Source organism: Pelmatolapia mariae, linkage group LG6, assembly GCF_036321145.2.
Source record: "Pelmatolapia mariae isolate MD_Pm_ZW linkage group LG6, Pm_UMD_F_2, whole genome shotgun sequence".
Taxonomy (NCBI): Eukaryota; Metazoa; Chordata; class Actinopteri; order Cichliformes; family Cichlidae; genus Pelmatolapia; species Pelmatolapia mariae.
In genome coordinates, this window is record NC_086232.1 from 2,498,748 (window position 1) to 2,513,960 (window position 15,213).

Consider the following 15,213-nt stretch of genomic DNA (forward strand, 5'->3'; position numbering starts at 1 on the left):
AAGGTTTTTAATCTAGCAACCCTGAAACTTACTCAGCCACTCAAGTCAGTCGTGACAAACGTATACCCATGGATTGGCAAGGGTACTTGGTGACATCACTTTTGGCAGACAACACAATGAAAGCCATAGTTCCTTGGGCCAGCTATTATTATATGGCTCAACACAAACCAATCTGGCAAAAAAGAAACAAAAAAATATCACAGCCTTTACATGACTAATTGCAAAAACATTTCTTATACTCAGGGACTTAGTTGTGTGACAACCAACTCCAGGGCCAGTGAGACAACTATCTCCAACTGACTGCTTTCATCAAATGTAGAAGTGGTCTTTTCTAGCTAGAACAGTTAACTGTGCTACAGAAACACAAAACTACTCACTCAAAAAAATATCTGAACTTGCACTGGAATAATGTCTCAGCAACAAGGGTGTTTGATTTTTTTCAGCACCAAAATTATATGAATTAGTGTAACGTATAGTTGAAGTGTATCAGTAGAATTCATTTGAGGGAGCACAGTGAGTTTATTGGGTACACGTGGCCCAGCAACAGTCAGCATTCATATCATTGCCTTAAACTGGCACACCACTGTGTCCCCGCATTTCCTGATGAGGTGATACATTTAGCTTTGATTTGATATGTATATATATATATATATATATATATATATATATATATTCACATTGGCAATTTGTGTTGAAGTACATTCAGTCCACTAAAATGAATCTTATATATTAAAAAACAAAAAAGAAAACAACAAACCCTTATACTGATAAGGTTACCTGTCAAGGGCACCTAAATGTGTACTTCTACTACTGACACCTACATCTGTTATCATCTCCTTGTAAGCATCAAGACTTATATTTTCCATTATAGTCAGTATCTCTCTTTGGTTTTAAAAACACCCGAGCCATAAATAAGGGGGTGCTAATGAGGGGTAAGCACAACAAAACAAAACATCTTTTCACAGAGATACATTAATACAAGGCAGATGTTATTGAAAATGAAAATGAAAATGGCGAAAAATGTGCTGAAAATTACACATTAAATTCAAAATGATTGACTTACTGTTGGGTTTAGGATATTGCTCCACAAGACTTTTTTGTACATCTTGCTGTGTTACATCAGGCTGTCAAATTTCAGACTCATAAATGAAACATTGTGCAGGAAATGCTTTTGAAATTTTCTAGGTGGCGCTCTAACTATTGCTGACAAGAAGCATATCAGTATGGGGCACCGTTTGTAAAGTGAAACATGCTGAAATCAACGGCAACATTTTTCCACATTTAACTCAAAACCTTACAAAAACACCTTTTTTCGAGTCATTTTTTACAACATTTAGTAAAATATGTGTAACTTTTCATATTTAAAACACAATTTTAAATGTTAAATCTCAATGTTAAATCTAAATGTTAAATGTTAAATCTAATATGGGGGGTAGGGACGGCCTTAGGGCGTCTGGGGATTCCCTAGGGACGTTTTCCCTGGAGGGCCTAATGCGGGGGTTGTGGCCATGACCTGGTTAGGGGCTCTGGTGGCTCTTAGATGGTGTTTTCCTTGTGGCTGCGTACAGCGGAGATGGGGGAGGGTCTGTGCTGGCGGACGTTGGTTACTGGCCTGGTAGCCTGGCTGCCCCTGGGTGGGTCCGGGGCGTGCGTGGAGGCCTGGGGGTCTGGGGGTGCTCCGCCCCCGGGCTGGGGCTCTGGCTGGGCCTTGGGGCCTTGGGGCCTTGGGTCCTGGTTGTTGTGTCACCGGGGTGGTGGGCAGGTGGGTGCATGGGGCTCAGCCCCGGTCCAGATGGGCCTGGGCCCCCTTGCCCTGGTGGGTTCCAGAGTGTGGGGGTGCCTACTGGGGTCAGTGGGGGAGCTGGCCCCAGGGAGGGGCCGCTTGCCCCTCCCTTTCTTCCCTCCCCATCCTCAGCTGCCTCCCTCTTCCCGCTCCACCACACCCACACACACACAGGGCTTGGGGTGCAGGTGTGTCACCTGCAGGGGAGGCACTCCCCCTCTGTCCCCTTCTGGCCGCCTGTGCCTCAATTTTATTCCGCAACCTAGACATCCACATTACTCACACTCTGATAACACATACATATAGGGCCTTGGGGTTGGGCACGTTATACAGTGTCCAGAGGATGGTCTGTGTATTCAAACCCACCTTTGGCGCTGGTGCCCTACCCTCCATTTTAAATGCATATAGACACTGAGGGTTTTCGGGAGGAGCCGTGCTGCTCTCTGGCAGGAAGCACCGTGCCCTCCTGTGTTTTAAATGCACTTTAGAACAGCACACAGCAACACTACATTTGAGCGGGCGGAGGGAGGTTTGGGGTCTTCACTCACCCCCGTTCTGTTAACCGTCGGGGCTGGGGGGCTGGGAGGAGGTGCTGGCCATCAGATTGGGGTCTGGGATGCGGGGCCTCCCTGCTACTGCGGAGTCGGGTTACATCTCCTGGGTCCGGGTACGGTTTGCCCCTCTGGGGGCAGGGGTACCCGGACCTGAGATATAGAGTATGTGTGGGGAGTGTGAATGTGTGTACAGTGTCTATTTGTGTCTGTCTCCACGTCGGGTGAGTGCCGAGTATTTGTTTGTGGGAATGCACGTTTGTGTCTGCGTGAGCCTGTTCGTCTGTGTCTATATGTCAGCTTGGGTCTTAGACTCCACCTCTCTGGGAACATCTCAGGCTCTCCGAGGTATGGAGGCCTATCTCCCCTCACCACACTCCCTGCCGGTGGCTGATGCCCTCAGACGTTGGTGTGTTGGTGGTTCTTGGTGTCTGGGGCTGGGTGCTCTTGTATGTACCGGCTCACTCCTGGTGGCCAATTGGCGGGGCCTGGTGCCTGTGGCCCGGCTGGGCCCCTTCCGGGGGGTGGGGTGCCCTCAGGCCTCTGGGCCTGAGGCCCGGTCCTTTCTGGCACAGCTGGCTGCTGGCAGAGCCCGCGGGCACGTCACTGCAACCCCCTCTGGCCTCTGCTCTGTGGCTGCTGGGTGACCTTTCATTTGGGGCTCTCCTCAGCTCTTCCCAGGAGGGTGGCACAGTTGCCCCCTTGGTGGTCCTCGTATTCTGGGGCCTCTGGATGTGTGGGGCCTGGATCTCCTCCATACCTGCTTCATGCCCTGGGGGACGGGGCTATGGCTCCCCACACTCCCTAGCAGATCGTTACATGGAGAAACCTTTTGAACACAAGCGTGCTGATGCACACAGGTGTGCGCACAGGTGTACACACAGGTGTTCACTGACACAAACTACACCTTTCTTGGCTGCTACCTCAAAGCACATTGTGCGCTGTCGATCATGCGTACTGCACAATAACGTAATATTTAGTATCTACTGTTATCTATTGTTAGCTAGTTTATTGTGATGGTGTATTTAATATGTTGCTCTTTTTTGTTTGTTTTCTCTTCTGTTTTTTTCTCCATACAGGTGATCCAGGTGTTTTGTTTGTTTTTCTTTTTTTTCTTCCCCCCTTTCTCACCATCTCTTCTCCCCTCTATTTTTCTTTCTCTCCCTCTCTTTCTTTCATTCTTTCTCCCTGTCCTATCCCCCAGTCATGTCTGTCCCGTCTGTAACAACCGAAAATCAAATCAAATAAATACATAATTATAATAAAGGTCAATCAAATGGACCAATATGGCAAGGCCATGATGATCCAATTGGTAAAGTAAAGCTGCTTGGCATCTTTCTTGGCCTTAAGACAAAAATTCTGATGGCTAAAGATCCAAACGGGACAGGCAAAAAAAAAAAAAAAAAGTTAAATCTAAATATTAAATTTAAAGCTAAATGCTAAATGTTAAATCTTGTATTGGTCTTTTGCATTTTATGTTTGTTGAGCTGTATGTCCAGATTTTGCTCTTTTGCACCCTCTGGTGGTGAAGTATAGAGGGTTCAGTTGTTTGCAGTTTGGGTCTCCACCCAGCCACTTTATGGTAGCGCACATGGTGTCTGCATGCTGCAGCTCGCAGTCAGCTCCACACATGGAGAAAATATCGTTCAAAGAGAAGAGATAAGTGATAAAGAAGGCCATAAAGGACTATTTAGCCCCACCTGGATGACAGCTCACAAGGTTTGTGTATTTTAAATGTTTTATTTTCTGTAATTAAGGACTTTTGATTGATTGATACTAAGTACAAGAACGGGTTTTGATGTGATGTTTTTGTTTTATTGTTTTGTCTGTGAGCAGTTCTCACGTGTTGTCAAGACCAGAATAAACCCTGTTTTATAACTCTACATCGTGCCTACGTCAATCCTTGAGGGTGCTACAGTGAGAACTCCTTTGCTCTGCACAGGTAGATGAAAGGACGCAGCCACCGCAGGAAAGTTCAGGTGCCCTGAAAATAAGTGTTGCCTCAGTTAAAGGACTCAATATAATTAACCACAAGAAAGAGAAATAAAAAGGAAAAAAGGACTGTAAAAATAATTAAGATAAGTTTCCTTTTATAAATGAACAAAGGACTGGAATATTTCTTTTTTCTTTCTTTCTCATTGTTTACATTTTTGCTGTTTAAGTGACTGATATTCATACAGTGTTAAATTAATGTTGTGATGAGTAACCTGTGCATCCCGCATATGGTGGGTTTCAGCAGTTGCTGTAAGAAACAGTATTACTGACTTGGACAAGATATGTAATGGTGACTTATAACTAAAGTGACTTAAGTATACACGTTAAGTCATGTTTAAAGAGTAACAGTAAGTACTGTGTCTTGATGCATTCTCAATCATCCAGGAAAGTAAATCTCCAAAAGTTGATTCTGTTCATCTGGACGTAGCGTTTTGTGGGAGAAACGTTTCGTCACTCATCCAAGTGACTTCTTCAGTCTCAGCTGACTGCAGGTTTCCCCAATCTTATAAACAGTACATTTGCATAATGACTGAAACCAGCCCACTGAAGGAACAATGGGCTGGGAGGTCAGTTCCTTAGTCTTAATTATGCAAATTCTCATGACCATTGATCAACAACCACTGACCAAAACCCACTGATCAAAGACCACTGATCAATGGCCATGAGTACCATTCACAGAGAGTTGGGGAATGGCTGCAATCACAGCATTGTAAGATGGTGAAAGATGCGTGTGTGTGACCAGACAATTACATCCACGCTCTTTGGTTCTGTCCACCAGTGCAGAAGTTTTGGCGTGAGATATGTGAAGACTTATCAAAGTGTCTGAAATGTAAAATTCCAGCCTCCCCTTTAGTATGCTTGTTGGGAAAATTGGATGATGTCACTACAGAAACTAATACAGTCCACATGGTTTTTACTGCCCTATGCATCGCCAAGAAAACGGTCCTCATGAACTGGAAAAATAAAAATAATCTTAATCCTAATCAATATAAAAACCATCTAATAGATCACATTAGTCTCGATACAACCTCTGCCACCACATTAGATCAATCCCTCTGGGCTCCTTTGATCGGCTCCATCACCTAGCGGGGGTGGGGGGTCGTGGTTTGGTCCCGTCTTAGCTATTGTGGTTGATGTGGAGGTTGGGACGGGCTTAGGGCGCCTGGAGAACACCTAGAGACGTTATCCCTGGAGGGCTCAACCCGGGGGGTTGTGGACATAACCTGGTTAGTGGCTTTGGTCGCTCTTAGAGGGTGTTCTCCTCGTGGCTGCGTGCAGCGGGGCTGGGGGATGGTCTGTACTGGCGGACGTAGGTTACTGGCCTGGTAGCCTGGCTGCCCCTGAGTGGATCAGGGGCAGGCGGGGGGGCTTGGGGTTCGGGGGTGCTTCGTCTCCGTGATAGGGCTCTGGCTGGGCCTTGGGGGCTTCGGTCCTTGTCGGTGTGTCGCCGAGGTTGTGGGCGGGTGGGTGCACGGGGGCTCAGCCCTGGCGCAGGGGGCCTCTGGCGCATCGGCTCGGTTCACTCTGGCACAGCTGGCTGCCGGCAGAGCCGGCGGGCACGCCAATGCAGCCCCCTCTGGCTTCTGCTCCGTGGCTACTGGGTGACCCCTCGTCTGGGGATCTCCTCAGCCCTTCCCAGGAGGGTGGCACGGATGCCCCTCCGGTGGTCCACCTTGGGCTCTCGCACTCTGGGACCTCTGGATGTCTGAAGCCTGGATCTTCTCCATGCCTGCTTCATGCCCTGGGGGACGGGGCTATGGCCCCCCACACCCTCTAGCAGACCGTTACATGGAGAAACCTTTTGTATACAAGCGCGCTGATCCACACAGGTGTGCACACGGGTGTTCACTGTTCATAGACATAAACTACACCTTTCTTAGCTGCTACTTCAAAGCACATTGTGCGCTGTCTGTCCTGTGTGCTGCACAACGACATTCAATATTTAGTATTTACTGCTGTTCACACTTAGCTAGATTAACGGGATGGTGTTGTGTTTAGTATGTTGGTTTGTTTTTTTTTTTTGCTTGTTTTCTCTTCTTTTTCCCTCAACAGGTGATCCAGGAGATTTTTTTTCTTCTTTTTCTCTTTGTCTTTGTAAGTGCCCTTTCTCACTGTCCCTCTTCCCTTCTGTTTTTCTTTTCCTTCCTCTCTTTCCTATCCCCCAGTCATGTCTGTCCCATCTGTAACAACCGAAAATAAAATAAATAATAACAACAAAGGTTGATCAAATGGACCAATACGGCAATGCCATGATGATCCATTTGGCAAAATAAATCCATTTGGTATCCTTGTTGGTCTTCAGACAACAATTCTGACGGCTAAAGATCCAAATGGGACAGACAAAAAAAAAAAAAAAAAAAGATGGCGAAAGATGTACCCTTAGTGGATGTACCCTGTATGGTTTACCGAAAATACATAAACAGGGTGCACCTTTAAGACCGATTGTCTGCATGATCAACTCGGTCACCTATAACATCTCTAAGTTTCTGGCTTCGATCCTCAACCCGCTGGTAGGCAGCTCTGAACACCACATCCAGAACACCCTGGATTTTGTTGAGAAGGTGAGAGATGTCATTATGGAGGCAGATGAAACCATGGCCTCGTACGACGTTACATCTCTCTTCACTTGCATCCCAGTCACGGAAGCGTTGGAGGTGGTCCGTAAGAGAATACAGGATGACACCAACCTCAGCAACAGGACCACTGTCAGCATCGACCAAGTGTATTTGCTTTTGGAACTGTGTCTTCATTCCACCTACTTCACATACAAGGGTCAGTTCTACAGGCAGAAACATGGGTGTGCCATGGGCTCCCCAGTTTCACCCATCGTGGCCAACTTGTACATGGAAGAAGTGGAAAAGAGGGCTTTGCTATCCTACCCTGGAACACCACCAAGCCATTGGTTCAGATATGTGGATGACACCTGGGTGAAAATCAAATCTCAGGACGTACCACATTTCACGGATCACATAAACTCTGTGGACCGACACATCAAATTCACCAGGGAGGATATGAAAAGTGGCAGGTTAGCCTTCTTAGACTGTGAGATTTCCATCAGTAATGGGGGACATCTAAAAGCTGACGTGTACCGTAAACACTGTAATTAAAATACTTTTCCACTGAAAAAATAGAGTAACTAATTACTGTTCATTTTTAGGTATTTTAATTACAGTTACTTACAATGTACTTGCGTTACATTGTAAAATAATTAAACTCGCTGAATATCATTATTTAATTTCATTAATTTATCTTCTAAAGGTAAAAGTAAACTCTGCCGCTTTAACATCGCTCTAGTGCAGCTGCACGTCATTTCGCGCCAGTTTGCTGCATAGTCGTATTCTAAAGCGGAAGATGTGGGACTCGGCTGAAGTGAGTGGCTGTTTTATGACATGGACATATTCCCGTCTCTTCACTTTTCTGAAACAAGCAGACAAGAACATTACAGTAATATGTAAGCTATGTGCTGGGGAGAAAAAACTATCGGCTGTTGTTAATAGCACGAGTAATCTACTGAAGCGCCTGACACAGAGCATAGACGAACACTTCTGAGTGATTCTTGTTCATCATCCATGGATAACACCGCGGCAACTCCTGCTAAGCAGCAAAACGTGATTTTACTTCAGCAGCACAGAAAGCGTCTGAAGGTGAGCTTAAAAAATGACTGCAGGCTACATAGCTGGACTGGCCATCGGGCATACTGGGCATTTGCCGGTGATTTTTCGTTTTTATGGGCCGATGGTTTGGTTTTTTTTCTTCTTTTTTCCGTAACGGTATAAACACTGAAAGGTGGTGGATTGGCCAGATGAAGGGAGATGTGTAAAAATAACTCAATTGTTTGGTGGTGGCTATTGCGGAGCTTCCACTGATTCAGCAACATTAGCAAGTGGTGGAGGCCAGCAGATGCAACAGGCTGGCAGGTGGATGACGGAAAGGCAGGAGGAGCAGAGACCCGAGGCGGTGAACTGAACTTCAGGTAAGAAGTTATGAGCTGCAGTCTATCTGGGTCAGATATAAACCAAGTTTAGGTGGAGTTTATTTTTGTTATGCTGACTTTTTACAGTCAGTTACAATAACTCGTTTCTATACTGCTGGGCGGATGATATGATATTATTGATGTTGAACTTGTTTTATCTTATTTATAAGGTTAGTTATTAGAGTTTCCAACCGTCCTGTAAAAAACGGAATCGTCTGGTATACAGAGAAAATATTACGCGTTTCGTATTGAGGTGAAAAGGAACAGTTTGTCCCGGACTTCAGCTACAATGAAAAAGACACAAAGCTGGAGTTATTCTGCGTCTTTGCTGCACAGCTGCCTCTTCTTCTCTCATTCTCTCCCCCTCCCTCTCCTGTTTCTACTTCAATCATGAAACTGATCAGTGATCAGCTGATCGGCTTTTCTCTCTTGTTTGTTTATCGCTCTGAATCTTACAACAAACGTTTTCATCTGATGTAAAATGTATAGAAATCCATTATTGTACATAGTATTTTTTTAGGGTCCCATCATAATTTCTTCAGAAGTAAGTACTGTATATGATGCCAGCATTTTCCCACATTTTCTAGATACTGTACCAGTACTGTGTGTAAAATGCCATCAAAAAGTCAATTAAGTTTTTCTTTCTCATCTGTCTTTCTGTCTCCTTTCACTTTTTTAAGGTTGCCATGTTAGAAAAAATATTTTGCCCTGCCATGCTGTTTATTGATGTGGCAAATGAATGGTTTATGAAAATATATCTAAATCTGTCATCAGTAATCAGTAATGATCATGTCTCACCTCTAGTCTTCTCTGTCTTAATTTCAGGTTTCCACCATGTGTTGTAGATAGTTCAGGAGGTTAACTTGACCAAGCAGTCTACTTTCGGGTACTGTTTAGAATACCAGAATAGGGAGGATGGTGAAGGTTTAAGTTTATTAGACTGATACATATATACCAACAAGACAGTGTACATCACTGTGACAACAGCGTTTGTTTTCATTCAAAGGCTTTATGGCTTTTCCTATAATACCTGGTGGGCCGGTCTCTAGTCAAAATGCCCGGGCCGATTTTTTTGTCCCAGTCCAGCCCTGGCAGGCTACATTGTGGAACAGATGCTACCGCTGCGTACTGTAGAGTGTCCATCTTTAAAAAAGTGTATTTATTATTTAAAGAGTTTAATTTCTATTGTTTGTCCACTCAAGGTTTATATGGATTTTAAGAAGTATTTAGTTAAATACTTATGTAGTACTTAAGTTACTTTTCTGACACAGTAATTAGATAAGTATTTTAAATACAATATTGACTAAGTAATTAGTAATAGTAATTAATTACTTTTTTAAAGTAACTTACCCAACACTGACCGTAAACCTACTGTTGGGGTTATGTTTTATTATTGTCATTTGTATTAAGAAACATGTAATCATTTGTGTTTAGAAGTATATAGTTGATGGCATATTGAAAGAATGTCTCATCCTAGGAGGTCTGTAACAACTCTGTGTAGCATGAAGAGGGGAGTGCGTCCACTCCTCTTCAGAGTGTTCTGGCATAGATCACACGCCTCCTAGGAGAGGGGTATCTACTCTTGCTGATATATGGTATAGCAAACACACGTATATCTGGTTAAGTATAAGAGCCTTTTGTTCAGATGTACCGCTAGACTCCTGGCACCAGCTTTGGGGAGTCACACACCACACACACACACACACACACACACACACACACACACGGTATTCTTTGTTCACATGTATACCTATGTAAGATGTTATATGTTAATGAACCTATGCATATTCATGTAACCACAATAAAAGGAGTGCTATGGGGAACCTGGCTGAGAGTCTCTGACGGAGGTCAAGTGGGTGGAACAACACTTGGCTCCAGGCAGGCCTCCTCATGCATGAGTAACACAAAGATGTTGCCTACTTGTGTCTTGTTGTTGCTGTGTAGCAAATTGTCCTAAACTTTCCAGCAAATAGGTTTATGCTACAAACCTATCATTAATTGGTCCTTCTTGAGCCGGATCCTTGGAATCGACATTCACCGGGGGGAAAAGGGACACGCCGAAAGACTGACGTCAGCCAGGACTTATAGAGGTCCTGCAGCAAAGCCCCGAGGCATGAGAATTCATCATCGGGCCGGTGGATTAGCCGTCTGTTTTTTCTCCTCGATGGATGACGATTGACAGGGTCTGATGGGGCTGACGCTACACGCAATGAGCAACACCAAGTAAGTTTAGAGTCCATCTCTATAACTGTACGTCTTCGCCGCTCAGTGGGGCGTTGTTCGTGGCCGCTTAGTGGGGCTAAAATTCGCCGTCTTAGTGGGGCGATGTACAAGGCCGCTCAGTGGGGTTTTTTGTACAGAAGCATTAAGTAGCGCAGTTCGAACTTTTTTGGTTCGCCGTCTTAGTGGGGCGAAATACGGACCGCTTTGTGGGGTCCTGTAGTAAATTCTCCGTTGCTCAGTGGAGTGTTGAGAGTTCCGCGGGGTCCAGCTGTGCTGGACAATAGGCCTATTTTGTGTTGTTGTTGTTGTGTTTGAGTGTGTTCGTGTGAGTGGGTGCGGAGCAGAACACGCGGTCTGTGACGTCAGCTGTTGTTGTTATTATGGGTTCCCAAGCAACCAAAAGTGCGTCAGAGGGTGACGAGAAGTTTATGATGAAATTTGCTCCTGGAAGCACAAAGTATTTAGGACATTGGCGCAAGAAATATGATTTTGAAGGTAAATTGGTTGTGGGACAATGTCAAATGTTAATAGACCAGTTGACAGTAAAGGCAGCTTGTGCAAAAGGGAAATTGAAACAGGAGCGAGAGTTACAACTGGCGTCCGCTAAACTGTGGTTACAGCAGGCGCAGAAAAGACGGGAGGCAGTGAACGCGAAGAGAGCAGCTTTGCAGGCATTAGCTGTGAAACCTGAAGATGAGATGGTGCAGTCTACTTTAGTGGTGCTGACGTTAAGGGACCAACAGCGTAGAGCAGTATTAGAGAGGGAGAGAGAGGCCAGAGAGGAGGAAGAAAAGCAGGAGCAGGAAAGGAGAGAGAGAGAGGAGGAGGATAGAGTGCGACAGGAGTTTGGGGATGCCGCAGCACAATATTTAAGCCCTTATAACACTAGATCCAAAACTAAAAGGGATGAGACGGGTGCAGCTGGCATGCCTGTCTACCCTGTCCATGCAGCAGATACCTTTCCCATGGTGGAGGTCGCGAATCCCCATTTTGGTGTTGAAAGTGACCGAAGCTGTGTTATTTGTGTTTACAGGCCATGGACTGAATCTGAATGTGCAGAAGCATGTAAAGGTTTAGGAGACCCGTTGACTAATGTTGATGAATTTATCGCCCGACACAAGCAACTCTGCTCCTCGTACCGCTTAAACGGTCAGGAAATAGAAGCCACTTTTAGGAAGTGTCTCACATATAACTGGGCTCGGGTGCGAGGCACCTACACAGGGAGGGATGGTAATACTGTCCTACCCTATGGCCATGAAAATTTAAGAGGCCAAGTTGATGGGGTCTATGAGCGTCTTAGAACTACCTTTAAAGCTTCTGTAGATTACAACAAAATTGCCCAATGTGTGCAGAAAGAAGGAGAGGATGTTCATGAGTTCAGGGCGAGATTAGAGGAAGTTTTCAAAGTACATAGTGGCCTTGAAGAGAGTGCGGAGAAGGCCAGCCCATATCAGCAGCAGTTAAAACATGCTTTGATGAATGGCTTCCATCCACGCATTGCTGCTTTCATCAGAAAACAAAATGTTAATCAGAACACTGACGGGTCCGTTGAATGCATGAATTGGGCCCGCCATGCGCAGGAAGTTATTAAAAATAAAAAAAAAGAAGTCACAAAGCTCTGAGGCCGCTGCCTTTTTAGCAGATGAAATTTTGTTTCAGGGACAGGCTGGAAGAGGGCAAAACAGAGGCAGGAGTAGAAGAAATAGAGGGTCATGGCAATTTAGGGGGAACCGTGGCAAAAGAGATGATAAGTGCTATGCATGTGGGGAAATGGGCCACCACGCAAGGGAGTGTCCTGATCGCATGCCTGAAGAGTATAAACGTCCTGATGCAAGAAACCCTTATTATAATAAATGACTAGCACCTGTTGACACTGCTAACACACATACATGTACAAATGATCCCCTAGTTTGCCAGAATTTACAACAGCCTGTGTTTCAGACTCTAGATTTAACTGAAGTATTGTTAAATCTGTCAGGGAAAGAAGTAAAACCAGTTCGCACGTTAACCGTGCAGGGTAAAATCATTCAATTTCTGTGTGATTCAGGTGCAGATAAAACTGTTTTAAAAGATCATGTGTCAGGAGTTGACCCTTCAAGTGGCACAATTTATGTGAAGTCTGCAAATGGTCAGTTAAATCAGCATAGAATCTCTAAACCAGTGTGGATTAGAGATCCTACCACAGGAGAGGCAGCTCAGGGTTCAGTTGTAATGTGCCCAACTTGTCCGGTGAACCTCTTGGGAAGAGATATGATGATGAAACTTGGAATTTCAATAATTCCAACATCCATTGGGATGATAGCTGCAGGAAAAGGAGAAACTGCTGAGACAATGGTTCATCAGGACAGTGGGGATTTGCATTATTACTGGACACTTGACCTGTCGGCCTCCAGACCTGATCAAATAAACTGTAAACTGTTAGCTGCAGCTGAGGAAATGTTGACAACCAGCCATGACACACAGGCGCCAGAAGACTTGCATGTCACACTGAGATTTAAGACCACGCCTGGGCCTGATGAGGCCTACACAGATAAAGTGCTGAAATTAGGGCCACAGAGAATCACCATAAAAGCAGTATATACTGATGGTGAAACCATGGCTGGATGTAGTGTGATCCTTTCTGAAGCTGCACAAGAACTCTTTACAGGGCAGACACCACATATTTCACTGGCATGGCTGAGTGGACAGACTTAGCATCTTTAGTGAGGCACGGGGAGAGTGTTGGAATGTGGCAGCAAGCTGGAGGGGGTTGGGAGACAGACATGCAGCACAGCATCTTTCGTAAAAAGCTGGGATGGGTGACACATACTACACCACAAACACACTTAGAGGGGGGTGAGAATGACACAGCAGAATGATATTTTGTAGATGTCAGAGATCACCCGGAGCTTAAACAGGTCCCAGAGATGCTCTGGTCTACTGGGAAGACTGATGTGGGGTTAATGTCCACAGCGAGTCTAGTAGTAATAAAGCCCAAAACGTCTTTTAGGCCAAGAGTGAAACAATATCCCTTGAAGCCTGATGCAGTGGAAGGCATTAAACCAGTAATAGAGGATATGATTAAAGCAGGGATACTAGTTGAAGCTCCACAGGCAGTATGTAACACACCCATCTTCCCAGTTAGAAAGGCTGATTCACAGTCGTGGCGCATGATTCAAGACTTAAGAGCTGTAAATCAGGCAGTGGAGAGTATAGCTCCATGCGTCCCTGACCCCTACACCTTGTTAAATCAGCTTAAGCCAGACAAGACACACTTCACTGTGGTAGATTTAAGTAATGCTTTTTTTTTCCATACCAGTGCATGAGAATTCACAAGGCTGGTTTGGTTTCACATATCAAGGCAAAAAATACACATACACCAGATTGCCGCAAGGTTTTTGTGATAGTCCTACAATTTTCACACAGAATATTACAAACTGTCTGTCTGATTTTGTAGTTCCATCACATTCACAGATGTTGGTATATGTCGATGACATTTTAATTGCATCCAATTCAGAGCAGAACTGTAGGAACGTATCATTGACATTGCTAACTCACTTAGCTGAAACAGGTAACAAGGCCTCACTTTCAAAGCTACAGTGGGTAAAGACAGAAGTGAAATTTTTAGGACATCTGCTTAGTGCTGCAGGGAAAAGCATACATCCAGAGAGGAAAACAGCTATTTTGGCAGCACCTAGGCCAGTGACAAAGAAACACATGATGCAATTTCTAGGTTTGCTAAATTTCTGTAGATCATGGATGCCCCATTACTAGGGATGGGTACCGGTGTGACATAAACGGTAGTAACCAGACCGAAAAGCAGCGCACATTTCGGTGCTTTATTTCGGTGCTTTTTTTTCCTGAGCCAATTCTAGCCAATCATTTTACGTTTCCGAGGATAGTAGGCGGGGCCAGGTACGTACATTCTTTTAGAGCAGAGCTGCAGATTAAAAATGCCCAAGACGAAGCGGTCAAAAGTCTGGCTGTACTTCACAGCAAAAGATGCAAACCCAGCAGCCTGCAACAAGTGCTTTAAGCTGATACTGTGATACTGTCAAAGGAGGTAACACCTCGAATCCGATGAAACACCTGGCGACGCATAGCGGTTTTTTTTAAGCCGAGAAATGCGCCGTGTTTGATAGCTTGCTGCGAGACCTCACGCCATGTACATCTACTGCGGGTGTGGTGCCTGTTATCGGACCCAGAGTTAGCAACATCCCCCAAAAACCCGAAGAGGAGAGTCCTGGCCCCTAGCCCTGCCAGTGTAGCAGAAACGATGACGGATGATGATGGCAGCAGCAGCCGTTCTTCTCTGCGTGAGTAGCTTAATGTTGTTCGTGTGTAATTTACGTTGAGTAGGCTAACCACGTTATTAAATTAATGCATGTAAGGTGAACTAGCAAACACCGTCGTAGTTACATGCGGCTGTCTTCTTGTTTGATGGCAGATACTCCCTTCACCCTGGCCAAAAAGGCTAAAATGACCAAAGAAAAAGTTGAAAACAGTTAAACATGAGAGGTTTTTGGACAAAGTTTGTCTTTTTCCCATTGTTTAAGCACTGCTTCCAGCCAAGAGTGATATGCCCTATAGCTGCAGAAAAGGCTAACATTGTTATCTTTTTACAAAAAACAGCTGAACGTGAGAGGTTTTTGGACCAATTTTGTGTTCTCCATTCTTTAAGCACCGGTTTGAGCACCGGTTTGAGCACC